The following is a 23373-nucleotide window of genomic DNA, read 5'->3' on the forward strand; positions in this document are numbered from 1 at the left end:
GTGCGTATAAGCCAAGCCTCGTTATGAGAGAAACCACGCTATTTTGGACTCAGGGCACTCCTATAAACAGGAGGCACATGTCCAATCACGATGGACACTGGAACTAATAGCCAATCGCGATGGACCATGGGACTAGCCCAAAGACTGGAGAAATTATATATTATAATTGCGGAGCCAGCAAAAAGTAAATGCGGAGCCAGCAAAAATAAAAAAAGGGGGAGGAAAATAACTTGGTTACACCACTTACAAAAGATGGATATATGGACTAATCATAAAAATTAAATAAAAATCGAGTATAAAAATGTCAAATCTGAACCGGAGAAATATTTAATAGCATTAACCCCGGATCAGAAACAATAGACATAAATAATGAAACTATGTTTATTGTGTTAAAACAAACTGTAACAATTGCGTCATTGTATGAAGAAGTGCGTATAAATGTCGCTAACTGTCCAATCTGATGCGATAAAATCGCAAATATAAAATAGCATAAAATTTAATGTGCCCATATGCCCTCATATACTCAAAGTACTGCCTCATGTATGATGTGAGTCAGATCGCCACATGTATAGACCTACATAGCATCAATGGTTATAAAAATAACAGAATATGAGATAAAACATTAAGCGCATGTATGGTCATTAAACATAATATATTGAGTTTCCAAAGACCCGGAATATGTAAGGACAATATACAATAAAAGTAAAAAACAGCAAAACACTCATGACTTATTAATAAAAGAATTTATATCCCATTCGACATTCATTCCAAACGGGGTATATGTCTGAAGTTCGTATATCCAGAACGTCTCCAAGCGCGAAACACCCCTAGTCATGGCTCCACCTCTCCATGGAGGGGTATATTTGTCTATGACAACGAATTGTGTTCCCTTGGGGTTTCTATGATGGAATTCTCTATAATGTCGGGGGACTGGATGTTTAGTGTCCCCACCTATTATAAGTGCAATGTGTTCGCTTACTCTAATGGAGAAAGTGCGAATGGTCCTGCCGACATATTGCTTACCACAAGGACACGTTAATAAATATACGATGTACTTGGTCGCACATGTACAAAATGTCTTTATAGTGTACTGCTTGCTGGTGACCATGGAGGAGAATTCCCAAATTTTTCTGGTAGTCAGAACATTATGTTGACATACCTTACATTTCCTGCAAGGAAAAAAGCCCACTAAATTGTGGAAAAAAGAGCTCTTAACAGGAGGGTTAATTATATTAGGAGCAACTTTACTTTGTAAGGAAGGTACTCCTCTGAAAACAAATCTGGCCTGTTCAGGTAGCAATGGACCTAGAACTCTATCTCCTCTAAGTATGTTCCAGTGCTTATTAAAAATACTCTTAATTTGTTTATATTGAGTAGAATAGGTAGTCAGCATTGAGAATTTGAAACCCTCGTCTGTGGGACGCTTGGATTTGACAGATATTAGTGAATTCCTACTTAATGAAAGGACTCTTTGTAGTTCTGAATCTACATCACTAGAGGGGTACCCCTTCTCGAGAAACCTAGTTTTAAGAATCTCGGCTTGGGCAAGATAGGAGTTATCATCTGTGCAATTCCGACGGAGTCGAAGGAATTGGCTACGGGGGACCGACCGGAGCCAAGATGGATGATGGCAACTACCCATAGGGATATATAGCCCGCCCCGCTGAGGAAGTTGATATAACGTAACGCGTCCGGTGGTTTAGGAGCCTGAAACATCACGTCGCTCATCTGCTGTTCATTCCTAAAGATTGTTACTTCATGCCGTTTTTTGTCTGGCCAAATGTGAGTAGCCTGACTTTTGCTTCTTTTAAAGAATAAATCCACGCATTGCAACAGTGAGCACTTAGTCTGTGATTATCTCTTTACATGCACCTGTCCTTTGCGGTTTGGTTGTCTTATGAGGATCTAATACATCAGCCTGGTTCCTGTTCATGACCTGCCTATTTGATTTGCTTTACTGACCATCTGTTAACTCAGTGGTCCATATATGAAGGTGAGAGTAGCCATCTACAACGGTGGAGGGATCACTTCAAAATTTTGGTGGATTGTCACGTGGTGGAGATTTATTTTCGTTCAATTCACTCATCTTCTGACACTTATGGACTTTTGGACTGTTTGTTTGAATTGTATTTAATTTTTTATATATTTTTTTTTTTTTTATTTTTTTTTAATTTTTTTTTTTTTTTTTTCATTTTTTCTGCATATTCATATTCACACTTATGGTATTGGTGTTTGAGTATACCAGTATCATTTATATATTTGAGTTTTGCGCTGCACTTTTTCTATTTTATTTTTTACTTGTTTAGGATTTTTGCGAATTTCCCTTAGTGTTCAGCTGGCATTACCAGTGATCTGAACCCTGGGGGTCTGTATCACATAAATACACTTTAATATCATCATTTTTTGATCTATATATTTGCGCTGATTGCACCCTGTTTTTTATATACCCATAGGGATATACCCGTTGCGGTCGGTCGGTTTGAAGTAAGTTTGAAAGTGAAACTTCTTGCCAACTATGGTTATCTCCAAATCCAGGAAATGAATCTTGGTTGGACTAAACTCGTATGTTAGAGAGATACCCCTATCATTACTGTTTAAAGAGTCAAAAAAAGACTTTAATGACTCAGGGCTACCATTCCATAGGAGGAGGATGTCGTCTATATACCTGGCCCATAGGCCCAACAACGGGACTGTCTGGGCATAGACGACATCCTCCTCCCACTTGGCCATGAAAAGATTCGCTACACTTGGTGCGAATTTGGCGCCCATCGCCACTCCCCTTAGTTGTAAAAAGTAGCGTTGGTCGAACCAGAAATAGCTATGTTTAGTAGCGAAGTCTAGAAGTTCAATTAAGTAGTCACTTTAAAACGAAGCAAGAGATTCCTCATTGCTTAGAAAGTGTTTTACTGCTTGTATGCCTAGATGATGAGGGATGCAAGTGTATAATGAGGCCACATCAGCAGTGACCATAATGCAACCTTCCTGTACCTCCAACCCCTCCAAAAGGCGGATGGTATCGCCTGTATCCTTGATGTATGAAGGGGTTCGTTTCACCAAGGGCTGGAGGTAGAAGTCTATGTACCAGCCTATACGTGAGGTGACAGAGTCGATGCCACCCACGATAGGCCGGCCTGGTGGTTGTGTAGGGTGTTTATGAATTTTAGGCAAATAATATATTGTCGGAATTCTGGGTACTTTGGGAACTAAATAAAGTTTCTCTTTTGTGTTGAGAATCTTAAGATCAAATCCTTTATTGACAAGATTTTGTAGTTGTTTCTTATATGTGGCAGTGGGGTTACTGGGAATTTCTTGATAAGTGCCAGGTTCCCCAAGAATACGATTCATTTCTTGTTCATATTGTGACCTATCTAGGACGACTATCCCCCCGCCCTTGTCTGCCGGGCGAATGATCAAATCCTTGTTGTCACACAAGGAACGGACGCCTTGGCTAGACAAGGGCTGCGAGGAGTACCGTCTTTCTTTCAGTTGGGACAGGTCTTTGAGGACCAGCTCCTTGAAAATTTTAACAGCAGGAGCCACAGCGACGGAAGGATTGAAAAGGGACGGGTTTGATAGTCCCGAATGAACCGTTCCTGAAGTTGCTGCCCTGTTGTCTGTTGAAAATGGATTGGAAACCATATAGCGCTGAATATTAATTTTGCGTATAAATTTCTGCACGTCAATAAACGTGCCAAATTTATTTAATGGTTTTGAGGGAGCAAATTTGAGATCTTTGTCTAACACGGACTGTTCTGCCACTGTCAGTGTTTTGGAACTCAAATTAAATACTCCTTGGCCACTTATGTTCTCCTTCTCTTTTCTCTTCTGTATGCGCCGTCCTGCTCTACATCCTCTCTTTGGTTTGGACCTTTGGAGTACCAAGGGCGGTCTCCGTGAAAACCCTGTCCACCTTGGGCGTTGGTGTCACAGAGGCCGTAGCGGTAAGGTGATTGCTCATAACCACCACGTGTTTGTTGTTGCCCATAATCTCTGTGGTCTCTGAGAGGGGAGAATCTGTTATGGACAGGTGCTGCAGGTGAATTGTAATATGATTGGTGGGGGTGGCGATCATCATATTGTTCTCTGTATGGAGCTGGGGACGCCCATCTGGAATGACCCTCCTGATCTCGAAACGGACGTGGTCCGGAATGATGGGAATTGCCTCTAGTATGCCCTTTCCCCCCACGTTTGCCCCTGTTGTTAGCCCTTCCCCTAGCGGGGTAATGAGGCGTGCAGGGACTTTGATATTGTGGCCTCTGAGGCATTGGAGGCAATGCATGGGTTGGCAAAATACTCAATGGGGGTAAGGATTTGGCACCAAATTGAGATGCCAAACTCGTAGTACCACCTGTGGATGTTGATGGTACCGCTGGACCTGCATTAACAGCAGGAGCGGTATCCATCGGATTGGTAGTTATGAGTGTCTTCTGCCACCCAAAGACAGTGTTTGATTTGTAATCACCCACGTCTCTGGCATATTTCTTATGTTTTTTTATTCTCTGGTCCTTGTCCTGTTACAGTTTGTTTTAACACAATAAACATAGTTTCATTATTTATGTCTATTGTTTCTGATCCGGGGTTAATGCTATTAAATATTTCTCCGGTTCAGATTTTACATTTTTATACTCGATTTTTATTTAATTTTTATGATTAGTCCATATATCCATCTTTTGTAAGTGGTGTAACCAAGTTATTTTCCTCCCCCTTTTTTTATTTTTGCTGGCTCCGCATTTACTTTTTGCTGGCTCCGCAATTATTATATATAATTTCTCCAGTCTTTGGGCTAGTCCCATGGTCCATCGCGATTGGCTATTAGTTCCAGTGTCCATCGTGATTGGACATGTGCCTCCTGTTTATAGGAGTGCCCTGAGTCCAAAATAGCGTGGTTTCTCTCATAACAAGGCTTGGCTTATACGCACACGCGTCTTTGCTATCTAATGTTTACATTTTGTCAGAGTGAGGCTTGACCCGCATGTGCGCGCTCCTCGGCTGTGGAGCGTCCATGATTTCACTATAATGTAGCCTTCTAAGCGAGGCTTGGTCATCGCACACGCGCAGGAGCACATTGTCATTAGAGATTTACAAACAGTGCTGGATCATCCTGTTTTGGTATGGAAACGAGGCTTGGTTGCGGCGCACGCGCATTTCCGATTATCGATTGCGGCGCTCTGTAATCTTACACCACACCTTATAGCCACACCACACATCTCATGGATTTCAATGGCCAGTTGATTTTAATTTATTGCGGCTACTATTTCCGTGTTTCCTTTCCTGAGGATTCCATCACATCAGCTAGCACAGTATATATCACATTTACTTCCGGTTTATGCTGTGAGGTTCATGTTCCACACAGAGGCTTGGAGTGCAAGCTGCAGCGCCATCTTGGATTCAGGAAGTGCTGCTTGTGATTGCTGATTGTTGAGGGTGAGTCAGATCCTCATTTGATTGGTTATGGACACATGGATTATATATATATTGGAGTAGGCTGCAGTGGAGAGATACCCCAGACGATGTGCTTTTGACCACGAAACGCGTCGGGAGGACTCCACTGTCGCCCCATTTGCATGCAAGAGCTCTTTTACTTCCAGCCAAATGTAAGTTTGTCAGCTGTGAATAAATACATATTTTTTATCATACGGAGTTACGCTATGTGGCCACCCCCTTTCTTTCTTTTCTTTACGCATTATTATTACACTGAGCTAATTGGTCTCGAGAGTCCAGCACCAGCACAGCTTCCGGCTTGTTCCTGGGGACCCATTCCATCCAAAGATACTTCAACCAATTGGGCCTACGCTTCCTGCCAAGGATCGTTTTTTGACATCTGTCATATAAAGCCTTGATCGATCTCTTTTGGCATACGCCATCAGTGGTCAATCAGTTCCGGTAAGCCTGCACTTTTATCGGTGGTGGGACTGTCACGTTATAAAAGTCACTTATTTTTTCACTCACCTGAAGGATTTGTGGATGATGACGATTTTCGTTATACATATCTAATCATCATAACACTGTGCCTCATTGGACCTTGTACTTCACTTGATATCACATTAGGTGCAATAGACTTTTTGCCAGGTTGGCACCGTTCTCTTCACCTAAAGGGACTCACATATATTTTTGATTTGTGTTTAACATTTATTAGTGTTTTATGTGTTCTATTTTATTACACACAATATGGTATTTTGATACTCACTATATCATTTTAAGCGCTACACTTACGTATTCTTTTGTTATTTTGCTTTTTTAAACAAGCCGTGTTAGCAGCTACCATTACCGCATAATTGGCAGCGCAGTGTATTCACTCTTTTTTGTTCTTGTTTCCATTCAAAATCTACACTGCAGCAGCTTTCTCAGCGATACATTCATAGTGATATGGATATATTTGAGTACAGAGCATCCCGTGAATTTTGATGGCGTTTTCACCGTCACGGGCAATGACACCGAACTTGGTGGGTTGTTCATGCGTTTAAAAAATGTCATGACTTCAGAGATACATCTCCAGTGGGATCTGATCTTCCTGGAACAATACATCTCTGAACAAATGGTCCCACGTAGTCTCCGTTGGGAGATTCATCCCCAACAAGGAGACCCAGATTTAGAATCATGGTATAAATATTTCAATGAGGCTGGTACCAACTTTCTTGGTTTTCTTATTTCCAGGAAAAGGAATAGATTACTTGTGTTGGACAAAGAAATCAAGGTACTTAAGGAGAAACTTATGTCACATAAGAATTCTCTGGAATATAATTCCTTGTCCTCCAATCTGCAGAGTCATCTGGAGAAGGAGGACAAGGACCAGAGAATAAAAAAACATAAGAAATATGCCAGAGACGTGGGTGATTACAAATCAAACACTGTCTTTGGGTGGCAGAAGACACTCATAACTACCAATCCGATGGATACCGCTCCTGCTGTTAATGCAGGTCCAGCGGTACCATCAACATCCACAGGTGGTACTACGAGTTTGGCATCTCAATTTGGTGCCAAATCCTTACCCCCATTGAGTATTTTGCCAACCCATGCATTGCCTCCAATGCCTCAGAGGCCACAATATCAAAGTCCCCGCACGCCTCATTACCCCGCTAGGGGAAGGGCTAACAACAGGGGCAAACGTGGGGGGAAAGGGCATACTAGAGGCAATTCCCATCATTCCGGACCACGTCCGTTTCGAGATCAGGAGGGTCATTCCAGATGGGCGTCCCCAGCTCCATACAGAGAACAATATGATGATCGCCACCCCCACCAATCATATTACAATTCACCTGCAGCACCTGTCCATAACAGATTCTCCCCTCTCAGAGACCACAGAGATTATGGGCAACAACAAACACGTGGTGGTTATGAGCAATCACCTTACCGCTACGGCCTCTGTGACACCAACGCCCAAGGTGGACAGGGTTTTCACGGAGACCGCCCTTGGTACTCCAAAGGTCCAAACCAAAGAGAGGATGTAGAGCAGGACGGCGCATACAGAAGAGAAAAGAGAAGGAGAACATAAGTGGCCAAGGAGTATTTAATTTGAGTTCCAAAACACTGACAGTGGCAGAACAGTCCGTGTTAGACAAAGGTCTCAAATTTGCTCCCTCAAAACCATTAAATAAATTTGGCACGTTTATTGACGTGCAGAAATTTATACGCAAAATTAATATTCAGCACTATATGGTTTCCAATCCATTTTCAACAGACAACAGGGCAGCAACTTCAGGAACGGTTCATTCGGGACTATCAAACCCGTCCCTTTTCAATCCTTCCGTCGCTGTGGCTCCTGCTGTTAAAATTTTCAAGGAGCTGGTCCTCAAAGACCTGTCCCAACTGAAAGAAAGACGGTACTCCTCGCAGCCCTTGTCTAGCCAAGGCGTCCGTTCCTTGTGTGACAACAAGGATTTGATCATTCGCCCGGCAGACAAGGGCGGGGGGATAGTCGTCCTAGATAGGTCACAATATGAACAAGAAATGAATCGTATTCTTGGGGAACCTGGCACTTATCAAGAAATTCCCAGTAACCCCACTGCCACATATAAGAAACAACTACAAAATCTTGTCAATAAAGGATTTGATCTTAAGATTCTCAACACAAAAGAGAAACTTTATTTAGTTCCCAAAGTACCCAGAATTCCGACATTATATTATTTGCCTAAAATTCATAAACACCCTACACAACCACCAGGCCGGCCTATCGTGAGTGGCATCGACTCTGTCACCTCACGTATAGGCCGGTACATAGACTTCTACCTCCAGCCCTTGGTGAAACGAACCCCTTCATACATCAAGGATACAGGCGATACCATCCGCCTTTTGGAGGGGTTGGAGGTACAGGAAGGTTGCATTATGGTCACTGCTGATGTGGCCTCATTATACACTTGCATCCCTCATCATCTAGGCATACAAGCGGTAAAACACTTTCTAAGCAATGAGGAATCTCTTGCTTCGTTTCAAAGTGACTACTTAATTGAACTTCTAGACTTCGCTACTAAACATAGCTATTTCTGGTTCGACCAACGCTACTTTTTACAACTAAGGGGAGTGGCGATGGGCGCCAAATTCGCACCAAGTGTAGCGAATCTTTTCATGGCCAAGTGGGAGGAGGATGTCGTCTATGCCCAGACAGTCCCGTCGTTGGGCCTATGGGCCAGGTATATAGACGACATCCTCCTCCTATGGAATGGTAGCCCTGAGTCATTAAAGTCTTTTTTTGACTCTTTAAACAGTAATGATAGGGGTATCTCTCTAACATACGAGTTTAGTCCAACCAAGATTCATTTCCTGGATTTGGAGATAACCATAGTTGGCAAGAAGTTTCACTTTCAAACTTACTTCAAACCGACCGACCGCAACGGGTATATCCCTATGGGTAGTTGCCATCATCCATCTTGGCTCCGGTCGGTCCCCCGTAGCCAATTCCTTCGACTCCGTCGGAATTGCACAGATGATAACTCCTATCTTGCCCAAGCCGAGATTCTTAAAACTAGGTTTCTCGAGAAGGGGTACCCCTCTAGTGATGTAGATTCAGAACTACAAAGAGTCCTTTCATTAAGTAGGAATTCACTAATATCTGTCAAATCCAAGCGTCCCACAGACGAGGGTTTCAAATTCTCAATGCTGACTACCTATTCTACTCAATATAAACAAATTAAGAGTATTTTTAATAAGCACTGGAACATACTTAGAGGAGATAGAGTTCTAGGTCCATTGCTACCTGAACAGGCCAGAGTTGTTTTCAGAGGAGTACCTTCCTTACAAAGTAAAATTGCTCCTAATATAATTAACCCTCCTGTTAAGAGCTCTTTTTTCCACAATTTAGTGGGCTTTTTTCCTTGCAGGAAATGTAAGGTATGTCAACATAATGTTCTGACTACCAGAAAAATGTTGGAATTCTCCTCCATGGTCACCAGCAAGCAGTACACTATAAAGACATTTTGTACATGTGCGACCAAGTACATCGTATATTTATTAACGTGTTCTTGTGGTAAGCAATATGTCGGCAGGACCATTCGCACTTTCTCCATTAGAGTAAGCGAACACATTGCACTTATAATAGGTGGGGACACTAAACATCCAGTCCCCCGACATTATAGAGAATTCCATCATAGAAACCCCAAGGGAACACAATTCGTTGTCATAGACAAATATACCCCTCCATGGAGAGGTGGAGCCATGACTAGGGGTGTTTCGCGCTTGGAGACGTTCTGGATATATGAACTTCAGACATATACCCCGTTTGGAATGAATGTCGAATGGGATATAAATTCTTTTATTAATAAGTCATGAGTGTTTTGCTGTTTTTTACTTTTATTGTATATTGTCCTTACATATTCTGGGTCTTTGGAAACTCAATATATTATGTTTAATGACCATACATGCGCTTAATGTTTTATCTCATATTCTGTTATTTTTATAACCATTGATGCTATGTAGGTCTATACATGTGGCGATCTGACTCACATCATACATGAGGCAGTACTTTGAGTATATGAGGGCGTATGGGCACATTAAATTTTATGCTATTTTATATTTGCGATTTTATCGCATCAGATTGGACAGTTAGCGACATTTATACGCACTTCTTCATACAATAACGCAATTGTTACAGTTTGTTTTAACACAATAAACATAGTTTCATTATTTATGTCTATTGTTTCTGATCCGGGGTTTTTGCTATTAAATATTTCTCCGGTTCAGATTTGACATTTTTATACTCGATTTTTATTCAATTTATATGATTAGTCCATATATCCATCTTTTGTAAGTGGTGTAACCAAGTTATTTTCCTCCCCCTTTTTTTATTTTTGCTGGCTCCGCATTTACTTTTTGCTGGCTCCGCAATTATAATATATAATTTCTCCAGTCTTTGGGCTAGTCCCATGGTCCATCGCGATTGGCTATTAGTTCCAGTGTCCATCGTGATTGGACATGTGCCTCCTGTTTATGTCAGCAAATTCCCGACATGTTTCAATCTAAACGATCATCATCTGATGATGATCGTTTAGATTGAAACATGTCGGGAATTTGCTGACAATACTGCTTTTTGTTACATGCCTGTTACAAGTGCTGAAAATGTGAGTGTAACCCCCTTTTTTTGATTTTGCTACCAAGTAAACTTTTAAACGGATTTACACTATGTGCATCTTTGCCTTCTTTCTTCCTACTTTCGTTGTATTGAGTGTCTGAACCTCCATATGGACCCAAGTCTACAACCTGATACAAGGTGCCTCTGAACCGACTTTCACCTGATCCTGTGTTGGACTTCACCTCCTCGCTGGTATCATCAACTTTAAGCGCAATTGACCCATTAGGTATATGCCTATTCTGGGTCCACAGCTTCTGGTAAGCCTTCATTCACTTCGGTGCTGGATTTACACATCTTTTACCTATAAAGATCTATTATCATTTCTTTATTAAAGCTTTTTGCACATTTACCCACTTTGAACTGAATTTTGAGGATTTATTTATTAGTAATTTTTTCACAGTTTATGTTTATGGACTACTTCAACGTGTTTCATTTAGACACTTTTATATGATTGGCTAATTATCAATATACCCAATCCTTTATTTCACTTATAATTAGCGCTACTTTTTTTGTTTTATTTAATACATACAATGTTGACTTTATGATTATTAATTACTCTAGTAGTTGATAAAACATTTTCCTAAAAAAAATACGATTCGAGCCATGTACTGGAGGTCCTCAAACATTACTCATGGGAGGATGGTTATATGTGGGCATCATTGGATGTCTGTTCTCTTTACACGTCCATCCCACATGAAGTAGGCCTTGCGGCCCTCCTATATTTTTTATCTAAAATAGGTGAAATGAACTCTGAACAGGCCATCTTTCTAGTGGACAGAACAGATTTTTGTTTAAGACACAATTATTTCACATTCCTGGACCAGTTTTAACTGCAGATGAGAAGCACAGCCATGGAAGCCAATTTCGCCCTTGCATATGCCAACCTCACTATAGGCTAATAGGAGAATTAGCAAATCTGGGCCAACAACCCCTTTGTTGAGCACATAGTGTTCTATGACCGGTACATTGATGACATCCTCCTCATCTGGGGGGAGGGGTGCCCCGGATGTGTTCTCCTCCTTTGTGTCTATTGCAACATGAACTCTTTAGGGCTGTCCTTTACACATGTGATTGATCCAAAGGAATTAATTTTTTTATATCTGGTTTTATCACATGAAGGGGGTACCATACCAAACCCACCAGCGGTAATTATTACCTTCACTCTCAAGCTGCCATCATCCTGCCTGGAAGTGTAATATCACTGGGGAGAGTTTAATAGGTTACGTAGAAATTGTTCCAAGACTGAGGATTATATCGCACAGGGAGCTTTGATGGAGAAAAAATGTGAACACAAAGGGTACCCTTCAAGCTTATCAGATAATAATAACACAAATGCAATTAGATTTATCACTACTTTTAACGATAAATACAGGTCCCTCTCCAAAATCCTGAATAAACATTATAGTACAGTATACTAAAGCTTGATCTGTGATTGTTTCCCACATTGCCTCTGGCCCCTCAGGTAAGCAAAAAATATTCTAGACCCCAGTAAGCTACATACCGCCAATAAGAAACGACTCTACGATACCAGTTGCTAGTTTGACAACAGAACTGGGATTTTTCAATGTAGGAAAAGGGATGTCTAATGTGCCAGTTCATTTCACATGGATGGAATGAGATAGTTAATAAAAAAGGGAAAATATTCCAGATTAGACAAATTATCACATGCTCAACTGAGTTTGTAGCCTTTGTCCTGCGGTGTCCCTGTGGCTTGCTGTATGTGGGCCGCACCATGCACACATTGCACAAGCTCATAGGTGAACACCAAAGGTTCGAACAAAAGGGCCGTGATGAACAAAGTGTTCCTCGCCATTTCCTCCAGATGCATAATAAGAATGTTGGATGCCTGGAGGTGATGGCAATTGAAACCATTCTTTAAAAGTACACTTACGGACAGTGAGAGGTTCTCTCTCCTTTGTAGGAGAGAAGTCTTTTGGATTTATAATTTTAGTTCTTTGTCACCTAATGGCCTCAATGAGGATCTGGACATACATAATGTTATGTAGTCCTAGAGGTTCTATGCTTATGATAAAATAAAATAAATGTTTTAATATGAATAAGATAAGACACCAAAAATGTTATCATCAATTATAAGAGTAGTCAATAATTATGTGTACAATCATAAATTCAATATTGCCTGTATTATTTTATTCAATTTAACATTTTGTATTTATTTTGACATTGTGGCCCTTTTTAATACATTTAAAAAATAAATATATTTTTTTTTAATTTTTGAAGTTTTCGCAACTACTGACTATATTTTTATAATAACTGTTTCATTAAATTGTTTTTAAAAGTATGTTACTATTAAATAGGTTATATTCTATGGAAAGGGCATTGATGAGTAAAGGCTCACACACTATAAGAAAATCGGGCAATTTTGATATAGTGTGTACACAACTTTCTACAGCCGATTACAATTTTATGATGGGAACAGAACGAACGATTTTTGTTTAATGTTTACCGTTTTTGTACGATTTCAGTAAAAGAAAAATCTGAAAAGAAAGACTGCGCATGATCAGAAACAATTGAAAAAAAAAAAAGCTTTTGGTGTATGTGATTTTTCATACAAGTTTTTGTTCATCAGTTTCATTTGCTGCGAAACAACGAGGAAAATGGGACGATTGTTTGTCCAATTTTCCTATAGTGTGTACCCCTTTAATCTGTTAAGGAGTTTTCCCTATAGCTCTGCCCAATCCCTGCCCACTATTGCCGTCATTCCTGTGACTTGATAAAGTGTATGTGCGAGAAGCGCATTGTGACGGCAACAGGGATGCATGGATTCCACGCTGGCCATGTCTCTTCCTTCCAGGGCACCACTCTTCCGCACAGGAGCTCTCGTGATGCAATCCATTCACGCTGGCGGATTCTGGCTTGGTCCTTCCAGCATTTTGTTCCATCTTCATGGCCACAGTGATTGGTGCCTCCCCATGGCCCTCTTTGCCCAGGACGACCCACCAGTGCCTAAACCAGCTCCAGCACAGCGTGGTAACATTATGTCTTTGTCCCATTAAACATGTACCTTTTATCAATGATGTTGATGTTGAGAATAAATTGCCAGTGAGTTCATTGAACATTACCTGTGGATCATAGCAGCAATTTTTACAACCATTTATTCTAACCCCTGAGTGCTGCCAGCGCTTGTTGTCCTTCAACACCTGCGAATGCACACTTATAGAGTTATATCATCCTGGCACCTGGCTTAACGATGAGCTTCATTCCCCCTATGAATAGTTCCAGCCGCCCTTTCCAGAGCTGTCATCTTTAAAAATACAGTACGTGCACAGATATGCCAAAGGACTCTGTCCAGCCTTTGGGACCTGGCAGAGACTCATGGCACATCTGCGATTCCACCATATTTTTAAAGCTGACAGTTCTGGAGCGGAGTGGTGGGATCAACCTTGAAAGGGACTGAAGTTCCTCAAGGCTTGAAATGCTTTGGTATCGTCACATATGCGTGGAAAAAAAAAATGTGTATGGATGCTGGGTCCCACAGCCCTGTGGCAATTCCAGAAGCTCACATGTGCCGTAATAGGCTCCAGGGAGCACAAACAAATTCCTGCTTAGACAGGATGCTGATGGAGCCAGATGCAAATAAGTTGTTCTCCTTGGTGTAGGTCTGCATTAATGAGCCAAGAGTGCACACTGCACTGCTGCTCATGTGTTGCAGACAGTGTACACAAAATAAAAAACTGCTAGGAGCATAAGGAAAATATTTTCCTGGCAGAAGAGACTTGGTATGTAACTTCTGCCAAAAAACTACCTCCTAGCAGTTTTTCATTAGATACGTTTGTTCTACTTTTTATTGCAGTCCAAAATGTTTTGTGCCTAGTTTCTCTCTTATACCCAGGGCTTTTTTTCAGGGGGAACTTGGGGGAACACGGTTCCACCACCTCTGGCTCAGACCCTTTGGTGCCTGCTCACCACAATCACTTGTAAACACAGAAGTCTGGTTTCTGTGTTTACAAATTACAGCTCTGCACTCTGTGTGTAACCCCCCCTGAACTCTGCACTCTGTATGTAATGCAATCCTGGTATTAAATGCCCCTTTAAGACCCTTCTACTGTTTGTGAAATCTGAACGGGGTCGTGGTTGAGTTCCTGCACCTGCTCTGCTTATACCTAACATGTATGCCCCACTTGCAGCTTACAAAACACCAAGCCACTTGCAGAATAAATAAAAGTTAAAATAAGAGTTAATAAGAATTTGCACTACAGAACGTATTCCATAGCAAACCATGTTAAATGGACTGTAGTCTGCAAAATGCAAAAAGCACTAAAAATGCATACGTGTGAATCAGGCCTAAATCTTTCGGAGGTGAAAAAATGGTTATAGGAAAACTTTTTTTGTGATACGGTACTGTGTTACTTTAACTGACAATCGCATAAACAAAAAAACGACAGACAAACTTCTGCCCAGGCGGGCCACGAGGTGCGTGGGACGTCAGACCGACCACCCCTATCTAGTTGCATCTGTCCCTTAAGTACCCCTCCCCAACATGCACAGCGGGGTGATCACCCCTACTGATTAGCTGCTGAGGGGGACACCCAATACACCCTGACTCTGCTGCTGCCACCCCTGGCCTGGGGTGGTAATGACACCCCCAGGCGAACATTGGTGGTTACTCCCAGCACAGCCATGGCTGGAACAGAGGCTAAATTTGGCCATAATTACACATGTCTGAGTCAGCTAACACTCAGACCCCCTCTAAATTTAACGCATCACCTGCCCAACAGGAGCAGGCCGCTACATATGTGATTCTAAACAGCACAGCCGCCTTGTTGCAGTAAACACGCTATAGGGTGGTCAGCAAGCGAACACTACTTTCTTTGTCTAAAATGCACATGTATTTTATACTCCAGACTTTATTATTACATGTGCTATTGCTGCATGTTTCTTAGGTCAGTTACAGTACAGAATGCTATATCCAAAAATGAAAATAAAATACATATACTGATTTTTTGACATATATATACAGTATGTATAAATTACCACTTATACAGAGAAGATAAGAATTTGTGGTGCTCTTTATTTATTCCTGTTACATTTCCCTGTGATTTTAGACACTGTGTTTTGAGGCATTATTCTTACAGATTTCCATATTTGTTGAGGCCATTTGCAGAACAGCATGTTTTCTTCCAAAAAGGGAATTAAAATGATCATCTTTTGTCAATATCTGTGCAGACTTGTGAGGAAAAAAAGGATTTGTTGTGTTCTTGTTCTTGCTTGGCAGTGGTAGGCCATTTGGTGTGTTGCTGTGTTTCTAGACAGAGTGTTTTAAAAATTATTCCTGCAGTTTGACATGTAAGTGGTTCATCTTTGAAGTCTATGAAAAAATATTTCTCTCAGGAAGCCAAAAATTGTTGTTTTGTTTTTATACTTTACATCAGGCAAGATATATGCCCTCAGGATTTTTGACACAGTGTGATTTTGATTGCAATTTTAAAAGTGTTATTGGTTGTCGATCTTTTAATTCATAGAAAATATAAATCTCCCTGGATCACCCATTGTTTTATTTCTTCCTGCAGTGCATACAAGCATGTCTTTAAACACAGGTTCTTGCAGTTCAAGATTGTTTGGCAGCCATGGTAGAACATAGATAATGCTAGTTATCCCTCTAAGCAAAATCTGATTGATTCAGTTGTCTTCACAGTTGCATGGAGATCCTTGGGGGGCACATGATTATAAACCTTTCAATATGGGGACCAGCCAGGATTCCTGCTCAAGTAAACAGCAGTGCCTAGATAGTTCTGTCACCTTCCGTAACATGTGCACAGGAAACCTATGCTGTGGCCATTAAGGACTACATCTGGGTTGCTCAGTCAGCATACCGAATAACATACCTCCCAACTGTCCCTGATTTCAAGGGACTGTCCGTGATTTGGAGCAATGTCCCTCTGTCCCTCATCCCTCCTCAGTTGTCCCTCATTTTGGTCTGATCAGTATAGATGTATATAAAATGCACTTTTTAACTATCAGAAAGTGTTCCCCAGTGCTAAACCTTTCATCTGATTTCTAAATTGTTGCATTTGTAAATTCCAAAAGCCAATATAAAGGAATAGTAGTGGCAAAAAAAAACAGTCTTATTTTTTGTACAATTCTCCTTTAACCTCCCTGGCGGTATGATTATTTCAGAAAAAAGGTGCTGAAAGCGGTACCATTATTTGCAAGAAAATTTGGCGTTTTATACTGTAGGCCTGCAATTCTTAGGAATAACTCACTTAAATCTGTCCAAACAAGAGTCTAGTAGGCATCCTGGGTATGAATTTTTTTTTTTAATTATAAATTATAATATAATAAAAAATTATAAATAATTATAACAAATAATAATATAATTATAATACAAATTATTCAATAATGTATTCAACTCAAAATCACTTAAATTTGCTCAGTTGCAGAATTGACGCTGTCATTACTTTTTTTTTTATGACGAATTTCACCAACAAATCGCTATCGCACAATTCTGCAAGTGATTATAAATTATTATCGCTGTTTTCTAGCTGCTCTAAAACCATTTTTGACATAAAGGGACACTTTTGGTTGCTATGGACAATCTACAGTTTGCAGGCAGAAAGAACAGTTTTTATTATATAAAAGTGCATGTAGGACGCTGGGCAGACCACTAGGGACAAGGGGGGTGTGAATTTTTTACATACAGTACTGTAATCTATAAGATTACAGTATACTGTATGTAAGGTGTTTGTTTACCTTTTTAAATTTGGCGCCGTTCTCCGCTCCCGTGCGTCGTAACGTCGCAGGGAACGGAGATCGGCGGCACACAGAGGCACTGTGTGAATCGAGCGAGGACCCGCTCGCTCACACAGCGCGGTGGCATTGCTGGATCCAGGGACAGGGTAAGTAAACACTGCCTGTGGATCCAGCGAGGCGAGCCCGAGTCTGACTCGGGGTTACCAATCGTAGCTGAAAAATTTAACCCCGAGTCAGACTCGGGAATACCGCCAGGGGGGTTAAGGGGGCATGGCAGGGTGTGTGTCCTATGCCTGAATACTTTTGCTGATAGGTGTCCCTCATTCCCATCTCAGAAAGTTGGCAGGTATGCGAATAATGCTCTTTCTACTTCCGCTAAATAGAGTTGGGTTTTCAACTTGAGTGTCATGTCCTACTGTGGAGAAGAACAGATATACATGGAAAAATCAAGGTGGACATGTCTTACTGACTCATCTGATATATGGATTTGGCCTCATAAGACACCAATTGTACAACCATTTTACTCTTCCAAGATAAAATCTCTAAACACTCCTACCAAATTCTACCATTGCCAGAATGCTCACACATATTCAGTGGTCTATCTACTAAATTCCTTATCTGACCAAGGTGCTTGTGCTGCAGCCACAGCAGTTTAAATTGAGAAAAAAAAGCCTCTTTCCTCGACTTAAAGAGTTTCCAGTAGTGGAAAACACCTTGCCACCACTCATAGGTGTGTGCAGCCTATTACATTAGGGGGCACCCCAAAGCGCAAACACACATTTGATTGTGTATATGTATGTCAGTAGTGGATGGTGTCAGTAGAGCAGTGGATGTGTCAGAAGGACAGAGAATGGTGTCAGTCAGTAGAGCAGTGGATGGTGTCAGTAGGACAGTGGACCTTGTCAGAGTACGGTGTCAGGAGTTTTATACTTCTATTTTTTTTTTAAACGTTAATCATTTTTTACAATATTATTTTTTCTTATCTTTTTTTTTACAATTATTTTAGGAGCCCCATTGGGGGATTTTGGTGAAATGTCGAGGTCAAAACAGACCCATGGTGTTTCACTTTTGAGAGAAAGGGACTGAGGACAGAGAATTCCCAGTCTTTTTCTCTGCAGCATCAGCTTCACTGGACAGTAAATTAATGAGAAGTGCTCTGTGCTAAGTGGCTTCCTGTCCATTAACAAACTGAAGCATAGTAAACACAGGTTACTGTGCTTTACTTATGTATGAACACAGTGAATGATCGGTAAATTACATATTTACTGGCCCTTTCCCCACTGTCCATCCTGAAATTATTTCCTGCAGCAGCTTGAAAGGAGAGGAGAGGAGTGGAAGCTGGCAGAGCTGCGGGGGGACACCAGGGGGCCACACAGGGGGCCAAGCAGCAGAAAGAAAAGGAACAGAGACAGGATGGGAGGAGGGAGCAGCATGTACTGATACCGATCCCCTCTATTTTCTCCTGAGGCATCTAAATGCCAGTGGGAGGGAGAGGAGGAGAATCCTAATTGTAGTTGCTGCAGGAGGAACATACAGATCTGTCCCAGTAAATGCCAACCCCACTACCCTTCCTGCTCAATTTCCTAGAGTTGGCAAGAAAGGATCGCGGTCTACACGTCACCTGCCCATGATCGATAGGTAGATCGTGATTGAGGAGGTTGCTGACCCCTGGATTGCGGCGTGCAAGTATACCTGGCACACTCTGTGCGCATGCATATGCCACCCCCACTTATCCAACAAATCCATCTTTGCATTGTCTGTCTCACAACTCTGGTTGCAGACCATTCCTGTACATATAGTCACTTCAAAGTAAAAAGCTACCATATTAATCATCACCAGACAATCTTGGGGGAACAAGTTACTTGGCCATACATCTTGTTCTGTATTGAGGTATAGGCACATTTAGTTCTTTAGCTCCTGTATAATAAGCGGACCAGAGGTTGATTGCTTTTGGCTGTTTATATCTTACAGGCTGCAGGCTAAATTGCTCTCCCCTGTCTTACAAAGGTTTCTGGAACATAGTGGGTTCAGCAAGGTAAATGGACAACCTGTATTAATATTTTTTTGTGCTTTAGCCAATCCCTGTGGAGGTGTGTCAAGAAGAGGGCTGGGGAGGCAAATAAATAGTCTGAGATTCAGAGCAGAGGCCTCTTTTTCCTGTTGGAGAGAATCCACTTGTCTGGTTGGGGGTGGCTACCCCCATCTGCAGCAGGAATTCTGTTCTCAGATGTTTCTCATCAAGATCCCGGTTGTGGCTTAACTGGGGGGGCCTATTCCTAAGGATCCATATTTTTATGAAGCCATTTAAGGGAACTCTCATCTAAGGACCTTGTCTGGAGAGCTTACTAAAGAGTGCACAGTGGGAGTTAGAAGGGGTCTGGCTTGTCTGTGGCATTGTGAGCATTAACCTATTCCTCACTGAAGAGAACTTAACAAATGGCTGAGAAAGCCAAGGTTCGAAAAAGACTTGAAAAGCATAACGCATATAAATCACCAGGACCAGATGGCTTACATCCGAGAGTCCTCAAATAACTTAGTCAGGTTATAGCTAGGCCATTTTTCTTAATTTTTATGGACAAATTAATGATGGGAATGGTACCAGCTGATTTATGAAAGGCCAACATGGTACCAATGTTTAAAAAAGAGCAGAGACATATTTCTGGAAACTACAGACCAGTCAGTCTAACATCGATCGTAAGTAAACTTTTGGAGGGGATGATTAGAGACTACGTACTGTATATCCAAGAATTTACTGATGAAAACCATATTAATAGTAATCGGCATGGATTTAGGAGAGGACGTTCTTGCCAAACCAATCTGTTAACAGTCTACCAGGAAGTGAGCTGTCATCTAGATAAAGGAAGGCCAGTGGATGTGGTATATCTGGATTTTGCAAAAGCATAAATAGTATGTATTCAGACTGGTCAGGAGTGGTAAGTGTGGTTTTATAAGACTCCAATTCTGTTTAATTTATTCATAAATGATATAGAGATTGGTATAAATGGCTCAATTTTATGCCGTGTGCACATGACCGTTTTTCATGACGTGAAAAATGCAATTTTTTAAATTGGTCATTAAAAACGATCGATGGTAAAGAAAAATACTGCGCTCATTCAAAAATAATAACAAGCCGCAACTAAAAATGCTATACAACATTAAACATAATAAGCAAAAAGAAAAAAAGTTGCGCTAGTGAATAAGTGATAACGTGTAGTGCTGAGATCAGCACAAATAGCTGAATTCAGGTATGCGGGCGCATCCTTGCGGCGGCGTAGCGTATCGTATTTACACTACGCCGCCGTAAGTTAGCAAGGCAAGTACTGTATTCACAAAGTACTTGCCTGCTAAGTTACGGCGGCGTAGCGTAAATGTGGCCGGTGTAAGCGCGCCTAATTCAAATTAGGCTGAGGGGGCGTGTTTTATGTTAATATGGGTTGACCTGACGTGATTGATGTTTTTTAGGAACGGCGCATGCGCCGTCTGTGTACATATCCCAGTGTGCATTGCGGCAAAGTACGCCGCAAGGAGGTTTTGGTTTCAACGTGGACGTAAATTACGTCCAGCCCTATTCACGGACGACTTACGCAAACAACCTAAAATTTTCAAATTTTGACGCGAGAACGACGGCCATACTTAACATTACTAGTCCAGCTATTTGATGGAATAACTATACGCCTGAAAATGCCTTACGTAAATGGCGTATCTGTACTGCATCGGCTGGGCATACGTTCGTGAATAGGCGTATCTAGTGATTTACATATTCTACGCCGAACTCAATGGAAGCGCCACCGTCATATCTTAGATAGGTTTAAGTGTATCTCTGTTTGAGAATACACTTAAACTTAGGACAGCGCAGATTCCGAGTTAGGTCGGCGTATCTACTGATACGCCGACCTAACTCTTACTGAATCTAGCTATATATATCCACTGCATTCTAGTCCAGCCAAGCATATACCTGACTGTAGGCCATTCCTGGAGTGAGTGTTCAAAGACACTTTCAGGCAGGCAACTCAGTGAGCTGCAGTGTATAGAATATAGAATATATATCCACTGCATTCTATTCCAGCCAAGCCTATACCTGACTGTAGGCCATTCCTGGAGTGCGTGTTCAAAGACACTGAATCTAGCTAATAGTGTACAAAAATTAGGTAGTGAAACTTATTAAATTATCAAAAAAATGCTGAACAAAATATTCCTGGTATATATGGTCATCTGCGATCTACCGTGAAGTCCATATAGCATAGATAATAAACTTTAAATAATCTCCAAAGTGCATGTGAATTCACAGCATCCAGAAGGGGTGATGATAGAAAGTGCCTCCAGCACACAGTAACACACTGCCGCTTACCAAAAAGCCATGATCTCTTAATTATAGGAGATCATAAGATGCATGTAGTAATAACATCCACAGGAGTCTGTTCACTGAGGAAGGTTTCCTTTAATGAGTGCCTTAGGCGGTATACCGATGCAGGATATGCCATAAAATAAAGGAGAAGGAAACTCACATAGCATACAATCCTTTAGGTTTTAATAGGTCATAAAAAAATGCACACTTACATCAATGTGAAGAAATGCAAGCATAAAAAACATCAACAGTCGACCCGGCCGGCCGCCCCCTCGAACATGCAGCCTGTATCTTCCGGGTCTAATCGTATGACACGGTGATGTCAGAACGTCGCTTCCCTTTAAAAACGATTGTATGTAGGCTCCAGAGCATTTTCATGACGTGAAAAATGGGCATTAAAAATTTAGAACATGCTCCAATTTTTCACATTGTCGTCTTTCACATTGTCGTTTTTCACGTCGTGAAAAACGGTCGTGTGTAGGCTTTAACAACGGGAAAAAAACGTGCATGCTCAGAAGCAAGTTATGAGACGGGAACACTCGTTCCGGTAAAACTAGCATTTGCAATGGAGATAGCACACTTGTCACGCTGTAACAGACTGAAAAGCACAAAGACTGAAAAGAGCGAATCGTCTCTCACCAAACTTTTACTAACACAAAATCAGCAAAAGCAGCCCAAATCGTGGCGCCATCCGAATAGAACTTCCCCTTTATAGTGCCGTTGTACGTGCTGTACGTCACCGCGCTTTGCTCAAGCATTTTTTTGCACAATCGTGTGTATGCAAGGCAGGCTTGACGTTGTTTTTTCCATGACATTGAAAATGGTTGTGTGTACGCGGCATTAGTGTTTGCTATGATACAAAGCTTTGTAGGGCAATAACTTCACTTCAGGATATTGAAACTTTTAAATAAAGGGGTGGACAACTACATGGCAAATTAGTTTAATGAATAAAAAATAAAAAATATGTTTTGTTAAATAAACAAAAATGAAACAATAAGTGAGTCCAAGGAGTCACAAACGTGACATAAATAGGTACATTTTGACTCTTGTGTCATAAACTTCCTCAAATTTGTGAGACCACCACCGGTAATCAAGATGTGCCCTTACCAGAGAGCATTGACCACCTATTACGGGAAGTCAACATAAGCTTATGTATCTAGGATACTGAAAATCTGCATTGAGCTCCACTCAGCAGTTCTCTCAATCCAACCACCATGACCCGGAAGAAGTCTTTGTAGTGACGAAACCGGTTGGGCGTTAGCGTAATTTCCTGTCATCGCGTTATGAGGATCCACAGTCTGGCATATGCTGTTGTTCATCTTTTATGTAATGTTATGCATTACCTTCATAACATTTTGGTGGAAAAGGATTTTACACTATTGTGGCGTTTATCTCTCATTTGGAGTATACGATCTGATGCATACCCGATGTCTCCCCCCGCTGGCTGTTTGGAGCTTTTGCTGAGTGGACCTCATTACATATTTGGAGTATCCCAGATACATAAGCTTATGTTGACCACCTGCAATAGGCAGTTAATGCTCTCTGGTAAGAGCACATCTTGATTACTGGTGGTGGTCTCACAAAGTGGAGGAAGTTGGTGATACAACAGTCAAAATTCACCTATTTATGTCACATTTGTGACTCCTTGGACTCACATATTGTGTCATTTTAATTTCACTTTTTGGGTTTATTTAGCACAACATATTTTTTATCCATCTTGTATTGTGATAATATCTCACTTGATTGTTTCAGCTGTAAT

This window comes from Rana temporaria, chromosome 5 (genome assembly GCF_905171775.1).
Source record: "Rana temporaria chromosome 5, aRanTem1.1, whole genome shotgun sequence".
NCBI classification, from domain to species: domain Eukaryota; kingdom Metazoa; phylum Chordata; class Amphibia; order Anura; family Ranidae; genus Rana; species Rana temporaria.